At 46.0% G+C, this 13,985-nt stretch overlaps 1 long non-coding RNA gene across 1 annotated transcript; it reads left to right on the top strand.

Annotated features, from left to right (window-relative positions):
- Window positions 1–676: 676 nt before the first annotated feature.
- On the top strand, window positions 677–9,433 carry LOC135300663 (uncharacterized). Its single transcript, XR_010362437.1, has 2 exons — window positions 677–2,080; window positions 7,217–9,433. It is a non-coding gene; the product is annotated as an uncharacterized LOC135300663 (long non-coding RNA).
- Window positions 9,434–13,985: the final 4,552 nt, after the last annotated feature.

Raw genomic sequence — 13,985 nt, 5'->3', positions numbered from 1 at the left:
TTGAGCCATGAAAAAAAGTGACCAACATATGGAACAGATATTTACTAGCTGAACAACATGGTTTTAAGTTCTCCCACAAAAACTAAGCAGAATGAAAATAGTGGAGGTAACCAAATATATCAAAAGCTTCTTAAGAATATGAGAAGCTGCATCATCAGCCATGTGTCTGAGAAAGGAAAGGTAAGCAAAGGAAAGCAGTCAGTATCAAGTCTAAACCGAGCTTTTAAAGGAGGAAAAGTAGCAGATCTTACTTAGGAAAGCAAGTACAAAAGGCACACAAGACATTTTTGAAGAGTGTATATTATTGGTAGTTTAAATTATTTTATTTTTCTCTGACTCTCACACGTATGTTCTCTCTCCTCCTAATGCTCAGATTTAAGGCTAAGGTCAGACTGGACTGCCTTCTTAAGGTTTGGCACTTTTTTATTTTCTTTTTTTTTTTTTAATCTAAGAACTAAGTCCCACTCCTGTTTAATTGATATCAAAACTTTCTTGATGGCTTCACCAGTAAAGCATCGAAACTGAGTTCAGAACACAGACTGGTACAGGTTTACACCAACCTCCTCCTTCACAAAAAGTGCATCCCACCTCTATAGAAAACTCTGTGTATCTCACGGTCAGATTTGTAGATGTGCCAGACTTGCAGCAAGTCAGATTTTCAATGTCTGTGTTCTGTAGCTGGATTACCTTGAAAACAAGTGCAATAGGTTTTTGTTGGCAGGATGTTACCCAGGAAAGGGGACACACCTCAGAGAAAAACATGAGTGACTAAAAGAGCTATCGTACTGATTTTATACATCTGTTACTTTCTACAAATTCACAGGATATTTATGTGGATCTTTCTGATCAACTTCACTCATATTTTCCATCAGTGTTTGCAAGCCAGCATGATTTGGAAGAACAAACCTGTAATGGTTGCTGAATTCTGGAAAACATCTAAACAGAAAACAGTTTTACCAGTTTGATGGGAATAAATTAATGGCACTGTGGTATTTCCAGAGGGAAACAAATATATGAGGCAGCAAGCATCCAGAGATACTTCACCAGCTTTTACACACCAGACAAAGGGCCACTTTGCTGAATTACAGTGTTTTCCCCTACACTGGTCGAATCCAACACCAGTTTGGTCTTAAGTTTGTTGCAAACAAACTTTGCTTAAATTTGTTGGCAAACAGCAAGCCCTGGGAGAAAACTGCACTTCATTGATCATCAATAAATGTAGGGACATTTGATTTTTGTATCTGACAAATAGATAAAAATGGCCAAATTAATTTTGGTGAATAATTTTCAATGCTTTGGGGGGCAGAAAAAATCCTCTTCCAAAACTAGTTTCTTACTGACAAGATGGAGAGAGTGAAACAAGAAGAGTGACAGAGACAAAAGGTGTTTACTCCATGGAAGGACTCACATTGCTAAACTCTAACCACAGTGGCTTTAGACAGAAACCACACATGTACAGATCTGGAGAATGTCACAATCTGGTGTTGCTAAGAAGCCTGAGCTCTGCTTTTGCAAAACTTGAAACCTTAGTTGTTTCAGTGCAGATTCATAATTAGAATTTCTTTAGAGAAGCAGCTCTGAACTGGCTTTAATAGATACACACATACAAAGCAGCAGCTATAAATGCAGATGAGAACTTGAAGCGTTTTCAGGTGCAAAAGGAACTGGCTCTTTGGAGGCAGGTCTGCGGAAGAAAGTCACTTATGTCTGCGGACTTTGTGCCTCTGAGCAACCTGAAATTTGTCTGCAATTTAAGCACCACGCATTAGCACATAACTTCCTTTTCCCTTTATACCAATTCTTTATTGTTCTCCACCTAAACCAAATGCCAGATCCAAACTGTGAGAGTGCGAAAGGTGGAAAGCCATCTTAAGAGATGTGGAAGGAGTGAAAGCAAGTGATGTTTCCCCTGAGGGCTGGGAGGGGTGTGTGTGTCAGAGAACAAGTAAGTGAAATGTGTCCCGGCTAACCTGTCTCAGAAGCAGCCAGGAGCAGATGTCAGGAGGAGAGTAGTCCTTTTCTTTCAGAATGATGTTACTCTTGGCAGAACTACCCATCTTCCGGCATGGCTGTAGAAAAGGTAAGGCTTAATTTGCTCATTTTCGCATGGCAAGGTGCAATTCCATCATGCCCTCTTCATCAGCAAAACTGGTTTAAGGTGTTGTCTATTCTCCCACTAGACATTTGGTTTTAGTGCTGTGACATAGCTTACCACTGCTCCAGCAGCGATGGTGAAGATATTTAAAAAGTCATATTGTACACTGGATCACTGAAGAACAGCTAAAAAAAGAAGGTCAAGAAAAAAAGATCAGTTCACTGATCTAGTTTATAGGCCCTCAGAGAGAGGCATCAGCACAACTGAGGCACTGTGATGGGAGTTTTTTAAATTGGCTTTGCTGATGGAGAAAATTTAAGAAGGAAATATATGTGCACCCCAAGACAGGGGAGGAAGGGAGGAGCTGTACCTGGCATACTGTAGCATTTAAAATACTTATTCTATTCTTCACCTCTCCCCAACCCTCCACCCACACAGTTCCACGTGAACAACCTGCTGAACTCCTGCTCTCTCATTGTAGTTCTTGCTTCAACTTTAGTAAAAGAGGAACATGTTTTTACTTTCTCAATACATTAATGACAAGATCTGCTGCTGAAAAACAAACCATTTACATACAAGTGGTCATTTGGGATACCATTCAGAGGCATACTTCTCTACCACTGTACTGCAGTAAGTATATTTATCACATGCCAGAGTCCTTTCTTTCAATAAAATGCAAATGACACCATCCTGTAGAAAGAACCCTATTGGGGAAGCAGTTTATCAAACAGCTGTGCTCTGAAGTCATGAAATATCCTCAGAAACGCACCTAGATGAAAACTTCTGTCTGAGGCAAAGGAAAAGTCTTCTTGGAGCTTGTGAGTTCCTCCAGTCTCTGAGATGAGATTGCAACTCCATTTGGCATGGTTACAGACACCACATTCCTGATCTGACATAGTAAGAATAATGGCCCAGAGCTCTTTACATCCAAGAGGTACCTCTGCCATTTAAATGGAACCACAATGCTAAGCAACAGACATTTTTTAGTTCATTTTATCCTCTTCCAAATGTGTTTCCTCTAGCCCTGTTCTCTTGCTGCTCACTATGTTCTAGTCAGTTTTAAATTCAGAAAAGCTGGTATCCAACACCAGTATACAAAAGGGCCAACACGAATACAAGCTATCCAGCAAAAGAATCTTTGTCCCAAAACTCAGTTTTGGAACTCAGGAATCTGAGTTTCCTGCCTTGGGCCTACCCAGACTTGTCCTAAATGCCAGCAGAAAACATCCTGTTACCTGCCTTAAGAAAAGCACAGTAACCGTGGGACTTTTTTTTTCCCCGGTTGGTTTTGTTTGGTGGGTTTTTTCCCCTGAAGAAAACAATCATTTTCACAGCATCTGTTACACCTTAGCTCCTTCAGTGATAATTCAGCAAGTACAAAATTTTAGGCTTGTCTGCCCTGGCCTCACAGCTCCCCTGCTCAACAATTGCTAAGGAGCCTTTATTAACATCTCAAATACCTCCTTTTCCTTCTCTGTTTCTCAGAGGGGTAAGAAATGCTTCAGATTCCTGAGTTCAGAAGGGCTTGGGGGCATTCCTCTTAGCAGAGAAAAGTTGAAAGGAGAACAGAATCCTGCCCTTCTGTCACACTGCACCTGTCATGCTTATGACAAGCCAGGCTTGGGTGAGGTACTGATAAGGAAAGTACACTTTAAAGAGACTGACAAATCCATCTAAACTCTGTTTAATTCACTCTGATAAGGTAGGGCTGTGGAGAGCTTTCTGCCACCTTTGCTTCTATTTTCCTTCTGAAGGTCTCAGGCTGGGCCCTGTTTTCACAGAACCGAGAATTCAGTAGCAGAGTGATCGTGTTATAACAAAACCAGGACTTGGTTCAGAGAACACATAAGAGTCACAGCATTTAACTACTTCACAAAATTTATTCATTGTTTTAATTGCTTTTCAGCATCAGCCACCTTTAACAGACCTCAAAACAAAAGGCATCTAGTTGAATGTTCACTTCCCTCTTCCAGGATGAATTTTATCACCCTTTTTTTTACACCCTCCTTACAAAAAACCAAGAAAGCACCCCTACTTTCAGCTTGCTGCCTTTCCCCAGGTTACTGTGTGAGATTCTTCTCCACTAATGGTGCCTCTCAGTTTATCCCATGTCTGCTGTTTGTTTTTGGGCTCAGTCTGCTACAGTAATCAAGGCCAAATATTTGCTCAAATGAAGTGGCCCTGTGGTTCTCATTTCAGGAAGCTGGCTGAGGACAAAGTGAAACTAGCTTGAAATTCTCTAGTATGCCCAAGAGATGTTAAGAGCAAGGGATTTTTCCAGTGCTGTAGAAAGTCATCCAGATTCCCACTGTAGCTTTGTTGTGGGAACTGCAGGGGAACTAACTCGTTTATAGCCTGCCCCAATTAAAGACACCACTTTTATCTGCCAGAAACCAAAGTTGGTCCAGTCAAAACCAAACTTTGGGATCATTCTGTCAGGCCACAACCAGAAAGAAGACCCAACGTTCATTCTCCCTCTTCTGCAAGGCTGAAGACCACATTTTTCTGATAAGAGGAGGCTACATCCTTTGTGCTTGCAAGTCAGTGGCAGGTCTTATAAACACACCCACAGATTCTCAGCATAACATATTGCAAGCTCTGTGCATCTGGAGCCCGTGCATGCTTTGCTCAACAACCCCCCTTTCATTTCTGCCAAGATTCCCTCCCACATTTAGGACTTTTTTTCCTGCTCCCTTGAGAGCCTCTTCAATTCTCCCAGCTCCTCAGCTTCCTACTGTAAGCACGGATTGTTCTGTATGGCTTTGCTGGTCTGCTCTGCCTTTGGGAACATATGGAGCAGTGCAGGAAGCTGGGCACAAAGATCTGTGCATTACCCGTATTCTCAGCCCCGGGTTTGGGTCAGGGGGATGGACCAGAAGAGTGAACTGACCGTGCTGACACAGAAATTCACCAGGACTTCCTGAGGCATTAGCTTTGTAGGATGTGAGACATTGCCAACACAGATACGTGAGGTGCCATCACTGTGGGAAGCCTCCTTTCAGATGAGGTGAAGATGAGCTCCATTCAACACAGCCACCCTTCTCTCCCATTTATCAGATCATCATTTCCTGGGATTACTCTGGAACAAAGAAAGCAACTCACTGGGCGTCCTGTGTGTTTTTATAACACACCAATTCTGGTAAAAAATCAGTAACTCACTGAGGAGTAGCAGATTTCTGAGCTGCCCAGGCTAGCACCTGCTCTGCAATTTCTTAGCTACCAAGAGACAGGAAAGTGTTAGAGGAATCAAACCCGCAGGACAGAAGTGCTCAGGGACTTCTGGAATTCCTTCAGGTGAGGTAGCAACTTGTGTTAGGCCAAGATGTAAGGAGTCTTGCAAGCACTGCTGCCTTCTTGCACTGCACTGGTCCCAGGGAAGAAAGGAAAAAAAAAAAAAAAAAAAAAAAAAAAAAGGAGGTTAAAAGGTTTTCTGTGGAAGAGAATATTATGAATATTATTTGGACTTTGAGTTATAAACCCAAGCATGACACAGACCTAAAACACAAAATAAGGTAGCACTGCTCTCTTCTACCTAATGGGGTAAGTTATTCAACCTGTGGTAAATCCTGTCCTCTCCCTCCTTGAATTTTTGTTTGTACATAAAGTTAAAGCACCCTTAAGCCTCTTACTGCTCTACCACGCTCCTGATTACAGCTGCATCTAACACTGAGCTTGAAACACACACCTATACCTAAGTTTGCAGCTAATTGTGAGACTGCAGAGGCCTGTAATTCTTTGACTCTTTATAGAGGAATGTACATGTATAAAAGCCTTTTGAATTTTCATAAGCCACCCCTTAGATGTGGGATAGCAAAATAAAAAAAGATGAAAACAAGATGCTCACCCAATGATTCAGCTTTCCTGCAAAGTTTCTTCAACCAGCCATCACAACCCTGAAAATAATCACCCCAGCCCATTTTTCCTGTGGGCTAAAAACACATCAGCAATGAGGATCATAATTTAAGGGTTTTTTGTTGCTACTAGGAACTAATGAGAAAGAGCTTTGCATTACATGGAGAAAAAGAATCACATGCAGAAAAAGAAAGCGAGTATGTGTATGTTTGGTATTGTTGGGTTTTGGTTTTTGAGGATTTAATTTAATTTTTTTTTTTTTTAGTTTAAGGAATGCTAAATCAGGCTTAGCTTTGCTAGGGGACATACCAGCTGTCTCCAAGCTCTTTTTATGATGATCTCTCTTGTACTTTAATTGAGAAAGCAGGGTGTGGAAGTTTCAACAAAGGCTCCCCTTTGTAGTGTGTTAATTAGGCACAGGAGTTAACAAAACCCCTCAGTTATAAACAATTACCTTTCCCCAGGCTTACTTTCATTTTTCTGCTATTGCATTTTTACTAATTTTCTATTAGGTTTCCAGAGTGGACAAGACTAATTTCTAAAATTAGTTTTCTAATTAGCAAGGAAAAAAAAAATCCAAACCAAACCCAAGTAGGAAAATAAGTAAGGGAGGAGGAAAAATACCACTATAATTAGAAGTACTTAAAGATGCAATTTTTTTTGTGCTTCTTCAGGACACAAGAGACCAAGGTCTTTTAAGTTCAGTGTAAAGTCCCCTCTAAAATTGCAAATGGAAGTGACTCTGGGTGTAAATGCCTGGGGATGTGAAAGAATGTGATTCAGGATTTGTGTGCCCTAAAATGATTGCTACCCTCACCCCTCCAGGAGGAGGAAAGAGAGGAAAGTGAGAATGGCTGCAGTTTCTCCGCACATCTCCTTGCGTGCCGGGTCCTGGCAGGCTGCTCAGCGTGTGCTGGAACTCGGGACACACAACAGCTGGGAAAGGAGCGGCCCCTGCCCTCCTCCCTGCCGGCGGTGACCTCACCCACTGGCACCGAGCTGTCCCCGGGGCAGCGCAGCCACCCAGGCACTGCAGCCTCCTCCTCCTCCTCCTCCTCCTCCTGCCTCTGCCTCCCGCCGAGGGAAGGAGCAAACCCCAGGGGCTCGGGACTGTCCTTCTGCCGCGAAGAGAGGCAGTCCCGAGGATGGAAAACTGTACTAGAAGGATGACTGCTATCTTAACACCAAACGTGTTTCACCCTGTGTTAGCAGGAAACCTTTCACGCTGCTGCTCCCTAATCTTGTTTTCTGTTTAATTTCTGGAGAAAGGTCGAGCAAGGCGTGTGAATCCATGGTATTGGAAGAAGCACATTATGATTCAGTCTCCAGTCAGTGCCACACTTCTCTTGCTGCCTCTGATAGTGCTGTTTGCCCAACACCTTTACAACATGGAAGGCACCAGATACTCCAAGTTGCCTTTGTGTCCAAGGAGCTGCCCAGAAAGCAGGGGAGTAGCATTTCTGTGGGACTGGGGAAATAGTAGCTCTACTAACATTCCCAATGGAGGTTGCGTATCCCATCCTGCCAGCAGACTTGGAAAAGACTGTCTAGGGGGAAACTCATAATTCTTAGTGGCAGCTTCCCAAGCACAGCAGTTCTTATTGGGAACTTGCCTCTCCTCTCTGGAAGAGACTGCAGATAGCCTAGGGAAGATAGGCATTCCGACCTTTATTGCTGCACATCAAACCACTCTTGCCTTCTCCCTGTATTGTAGAAGCGCAGACTGATTCTGAAGCCATGATCAGCTCTTGCTGCTTTCCCCAAAGAACTTTCAAGCTCAGTCAGACCAGGAAAACTCAGTGTGAGAGTGTGATGAGAAGTGAAGAAAGGCTGAGCGTGGCCTCAATGGCTGCAGCAGGTCTCGGGCAGGGAGTGTGTACAGGTCCTACCCTGAGTGACCAGGCAGTCAGGGAGCTGAGGACCCCATGGCAGCACACAGCTACTGCACGTAGGATGGAAAATGTTTAAACTGCTGGAGTTGGGGCCCACAGGAAACTTTTGGGAAGCGTGTGCTGGGTCTAAGACAGGAACCAAGAGAGTCAGTGTTTAAAATATGCACTGACAATGAATTGCTTCATTACTTAGAGAAAAATTGAGAAGGGGGGAAGGGGTAAAACTCAACCACATCAGGAAACAGGCAAATAATTGTCTGACGGATACACCAGGTCTCCTGATTGCTAGTCTAAGACTTTGCTGCTACTCAGCCCCCAGTGTCTTACTCATCATGATCTCCTTCCAGGAGACATCAAGGTCTTCTCTGCATTTAGGTATGGATCTCACACGCTGGAAAAGAAGCAAACAGAAACATAGGGCAGCTTGCAATTTTTGCTAAGTGTCTTATTTTGCCCTGATCTACTGTTTTGCATTCTCCTCCAACACCTTACCCTGTTCATACACCCAAAATCAAAGCATGAAAGTGACACCCTTCAAACCAAGGATACTTTTGGCCCTTGAGCTGCTGAAGAAAGACACGCGGGTGGACCACTGCCTCTCTCCTGCAGCACTTTGTAAAACAATTGAACAGTCCCAGGCAGGAGACTTTCTACAAAGGCCAAGGCAAGGAGTTGTGCAGGGCAGAGTACCTGCAGAAACTGGACCTCATGATCTGGACTTGCACATCCATGTGCAGAGACATGGGAAACACTGCCTTTCTGGAGCTGGAGTGGGGAGGGGAGCTCTGGAAGCTGCAGGCAGGAAAAGCCTGACTTGGGAATAGCGAAGCAGGTAACAATCATACAACTATTTATGGCTCTTTTTCCTTGTGACAATCGCAGCCTTATAAGGGCAAGAGCGCTCCAGTCGCGGCAGAGCTGCGGAGGTGGAGCCTCCAGGGGCACTCCTGATGTTTGCTCCCAGGCTATCTGCCTGCCCAAGCCGCTGACCTCCTTCCCGGGAAAAACCCTGGGAACCCTTGCTGAATCCCAGCTGTTCAAATTTCAAACTACAAAACGCCTCGGCTCCCCTCCCCTTCTCCCCATAACTCCTACTAGCTGGAGCTGTGGTGAAGCAGAGACGTCTGCTTTTGTAATATTGTGGGCATCAGGGAGCACTGGGTTGGAGAGTGCCCCCACAGCCAACGTGGGAAACTTATTCTCATCTGGTTGTGACAGTACTGAGAACTGGAAGAAAAAAGAAAGGAAGAAAAAACAAACAACCCTCCCCATGGCCCCCCCAGCGTTGCTTGTTGGACACGAGTGTGTGAAAGGCTGCAGCTGGAAAATCTGGTGCACAAACTCATGTGCAGATCCTTTTGCCCATGGATGTGCTTCAAGAGCCCCCCAGTAACTTTGGCTGAGCTTCCAGTGTGTCTGTTGGGTTCTTACACATTTCAGCCCTGTCCAATCCACGCAGCTGAACTATGCTGGAAACGGTTTGCAAATAAAACTGAACATAAACATGCTGAAAATGTCACTGTCATCAGATAAGGTTGCTATGCACATTAAATTCCTGACACGAGTTCATTAAACCAAGGCCATGAAAAGTTAAGCCACATGCCTGTGTTGCCTGGGATGGGGAAGAGGGTATGGTGAGTGGGGATTCAGGCTGTAAATTAATTTTTTTCAGCCTTCTACCAGCCCATAACCATCACTCTGGTGTGACTCAATTTCTCCCAACAGGAGGGAGAAAAGAAAATAAAGTAGAATGTTACAGCACCCGCTTCCCTCCATGAATACTGGTGTGATTTGGGAAGGAGCAGGAGGCAAGGGTTAGCCATGACATTTGGGAGCTGTGGAAGGCTGGTTTTCCAGAGGGCAAAGCACACACTGACAAAGCCAGGCCTCAGCAGCCTTCACCAGAACGAGTCATATTCAGCACTGCAGAGGCAGTTCATCTCTGTACTATGAAACAGGCACTAAGAGCTTCCTCTACGATACACTTCTCGTAACTGGGGCTGTCCTTGACTTGCAGAAATGCCCGGGCTAGATGCTCCTACATGGACTTACCAGTTCTCAGACACCCCAATTTGCAGAAGTGCCAGATGTAATGACCTTCCCTACCACCTACTGAGTTGTTATAGATCTCACACCACATATTTTAAGAGAGGGGCAGGAGCTGTGAGAGTGGTCCACAAATGGAAGTGATTTGAGGAGATACTCTCTCCTAAGCCTACAACACAGCCACCCTTTATCTTTTTTCTCTTTCTCAAGAAAGATAAGCTGTGCACACTTTGCCCGGGGATGAGCAACATGGGTTAGATTAGCCTGCAAAGGTGGAACATCGTGTTCTTGTCAGCCTTTCAAGGGTCAGGGTTGGGGTTTGATGACTCTGTAAAGCCAACCCAAGTCTGAGCAGTCTCTGAAGGAGGGTTATTCCCCTCCCTCCTCTGATCTTCACACTCCCACTGCCAGTCTCAGATGACAGCCAGCTGATTCAGCTGGAAACAACCCTGAATCAAAAGAAAGACAGATGTTTCCAGTTTGATAATTTCCTTGGTACAGTTGACTACATGCCTGCTACAGAGGTGCTGAAAATGCACAGTCATGAGCAGCCAGAACACAAGCTGCTCAGAAACTATGAGGGAATTGAAGTTCAGTAGAGACCAGAAAACCTCGTTTTCAGGGATATTGTGAATGAATTTATTTCAGTTGTGTGGCTGGTCACAAGTGTTCTTACGGCATCCCACATGCAAGTGGTTGTAATGAGTATCTGAATTAAAGAATGTTTGCTATCAAATATGTACCATTACCAAAAATCACAGCATCATTTAGCATAAGAAGTAATTTTGGACATCCCTAGGTCAACCATCTGCTTGGAGCAGGACCAGCCTTAAAGTTGGATCAGGGTGCTTAGGGCCATATGCAAGTGGGATTTGAAAAACTCAGAGGATGGCAAATCCACCATCTTTTCCCTCTTGTCCTTCCACTGAGCACATCTTTTGGCAATGAGACTTTACCTTTCACATAACCCCCACATGGGTAGTAGAAGTCAGTGGTTAGATAGTCCCCCTCATGAGCTTTCTTGTCCCTTTGCAAACCAACCCAGCTCCCTCAGACCCTGCCCGTGTGTCAGATGATGCAGTTCCCTGGGGCAGCTTCATACTCTGCTCTGGAGTTGCTCCAGTTTGTCAGTGTCCCTCTCGCAAATGTGAAGGACCATCCTGAGGCAGCCTGAGGAGGGAGAGCAGGTGTCTCTGCCTGCCTGTAGAAGCTCGAGTCTTCGAGTGAGTGTTGGGGTGTGCATGCACAGCACCAGCATTTGTCCGTGTGTGTACACAGCATCCCAGGGCAGCTGTGCATCCGCCTCTCGGGTAAATATTGACTCAGGGGTTTAAGTCATAAAAATGGGTGCAAATTCACTCAAGGCCCTGGAGCTGTGCTGGTTTTTGTGAGCAGAGCTTTCCTGCAGGTGTGGTATGTGAATGCCATCCACACTGAGTCCCAGGAACAACTGTGCATGGTCCTCCTGCAGCAGCTCTGCACCTTAGCAGGCACAGATCCTCCTTCCCATTATGGTTGGAGAAGATGTTTACAGTCAGGTTTAAATCTGGTCAGGTAGCTTCTTGATTACTCACTTCTCAGCTATTACTCCGCTTCAGTAACCCTGAAGCTCAGGGAGACAGGGTGTACCAGTCAGTAGCTACGTCTGGAAGACAACAGAAATAATTTTCTGCTCTGGTGATGTTGCCAGAGGGCAACACATCACTGCTGTGATGTCACGAGCATGAGGCACAACCTTCAAAGCATAAAAAAACCCACCCATTACTCAGGGAGCCAACAGGTGTTTTTGAAGGAGTTAAGTGGAAAAGGGACACCTCAACACTTTTATCTTGCTGTCTTTGGGATATGGTAGGCAAAATGTTGTGTAACTGAATCAGCAGTGGCTTTTGGAATATTGGGATTGTGGCTTAATGAGCAATCCCTCCGGTGTGTTCATAAGTCTTGGTACTGTGGTGTTGGTGGACTGGGCAGGGTAGAGCTGGGCCAGTGACTGCCCCAAGCTACAGAGGCAGCAGCAGCAGAAGAAAGCCCTGAGGTGCTTGTTTTTAGCTGGCCACATCTACTCCTCAGTTTACTGCAGGAACTACATCAAGTCTCTGTCATAAAGAGCTTTGGTGCAGCAGCCCTGGGTGCTTGGATGCCTGACACAGAAGGAGAAGGGGTGTTGGGTAAAGATCTCCTTGGTGTTAATCTCCAGGCTGGAGCTGTAGTCTTCCAAAGAAGAGGAAAGGAAGCAATGTTGTTTGCTATGGGGAATGGTTAACAGAGGGTGAGGTGCTCAAAGGTCTGACCCAGATCGGAGCCAGGCAGAGTTTGTTCCCCAGCTATAGAAAATTATTACAGAAATGCAATAAAACAAGGTTTTACTGTAAGTCAAGGACAAGAATCATCAGCTGTTTGTCACCCAGCTCCCTTTATTCTGAAACAATTTAAGGACTGCTTAGGTGGCATGAGGAAAAGATATTCAGGTCAGATTTGAAAGGCAGAATTTGTTTCAGGTATCAGCATCTCCTTTTGAGACCCTTTTGTAAATACCAAAAAGCAAGGCAGAGAGGTGAAATACAAACTCAGCTGATCTTCCCTATCAGCTCCACATCTGGATCTACAGGACCCAGCTGGGATCCCCTGGGATGTGTTGGGACAAGAAGCTGTGTCTGCACCACAGCACCATACGTTAGAAGGCCCAAAATACGTGCACAGCCACCATGAGCCATGGGACCTTGTTCTCTGCCCAGGGCAGGGTGGCCAGTCCCGCCCAGCTTGGCAGCCTGGAGAACCTCACCAAGGCTTATCTGATTCTGTGCCCTCCTCCCTCCCCAGACGTACCCCCAAGGCCAGGTTTTCCTGCTTCACCCCAAAGGCTTATTTTTCTTATTTTAAAATAAACAGAGTTGTGTCTGTTTTGATTTCTAGAAGAAGGTTAGAGGGAGGTCAGAGCTGACATCTGGGCTGGAGATAACATTCCCGTCTAATTAGCAAGCCCTGGATAATGAGGGCCTTCCTGTCCCATCCCCCTGCCCTGATGTGAGAAAGGACAGCCAGCGCAGGCTGGTGCAGAAATGGGGCAAGAGAACACCCTGTAGGGCAGCATTTCATCTTCTAGTGTCCCCAGCCCAAGCTTGTGGGCTGCTGATAGGTGCCTGTGGGCGGCGGCTGGAGGCCACTCCTCCTCCATCTTTATGAGGACACCATCTGCAGGTGCTCAGCCTCTCCAGACTCTTTCCAAGGCATTGGCCATGGCTTTCCAAAGTGCCAACTGTGCTGCCATTCACCTCTCTGCAAAGCAGGGTTTACGGATTTAGACACCCTGGGGACTACCTGTGCTGCTTGTGTGTGGCAAGAGAAGACCCTGGGAGACACAATATTGGTGGGAGACAGATGAGATGAGGACAGTGAGGTTCCCGAAGCATGGCTGGGCTATCTGCTGCCCTCCCCTCAGCGTAGGGAGCTGTACATTGGCAGTCCCAGCCCTGCTCTCAGGAACTGGGTCATTTATCAGGGCAGTGCAGCCCGCCGGGCTGACACGATGCAGCTGTTTGTGCACAGCAGTCCCGCAAAGAGGAAGCGGCCACGGCCAGAGCCAGCTTTGGCTGGGATGCTGGGCTTGGGGGAGGGAAAGGGGCAGAAGTGCTGAGGAGACCCAGTTTGTGAGGCTCCTGCCATCTGTAGACATATCCCCCTGCAGCAGGAGAGGGAGATGCTGGAATAAGGCCTGACTCAGCTGGGACAGAGGCTCCTCGGCTGAATCACCGTGCCTTCCCTGCAGCTCCCCCACTGTGGGCTGCCGGCGCTTTTGCAAAACCTGGGAAATTACAGGCGCAGGCAAGCGTGGCAGGGCGGAACTGCAGCCAGGCACTCTGCAGGTGAGATTACCACAGTGGGCGCATCTGGTCCTTGGAAAACCCCGGCTGACAGCCCTCAGCAGAGCCGGTGACACACCGGCCTCCTTGCCTCGTCAGCTCCATGGCAGAGGGATTTGCTGCCAGCAGCCTCAGATTCCGCCCTCAACGGAAATGCCACAGCCTGTTGATTCCTTGGAGAGAATGTGACCATCATTCCTGGCCTCAGTATAAAACCCCAGGGAGGGGAGGAGAAAGGAG

Source organism: Passer domesticus, chromosome 5 (assembly GCF_036417665.1).
Source record: "Passer domesticus isolate bPasDom1 chromosome 5, bPasDom1.hap1, whole genome shotgun sequence".
NCBI lineage: Eukaryota > Metazoa > Chordata > Aves > Passeriformes > Passeridae > Passer > Passer domesticus.
The sequence above is the reverse complement of the archived record's forward strand: the minus strand, read 5'-3'. Positions and strand labels throughout refer to the sequence as shown.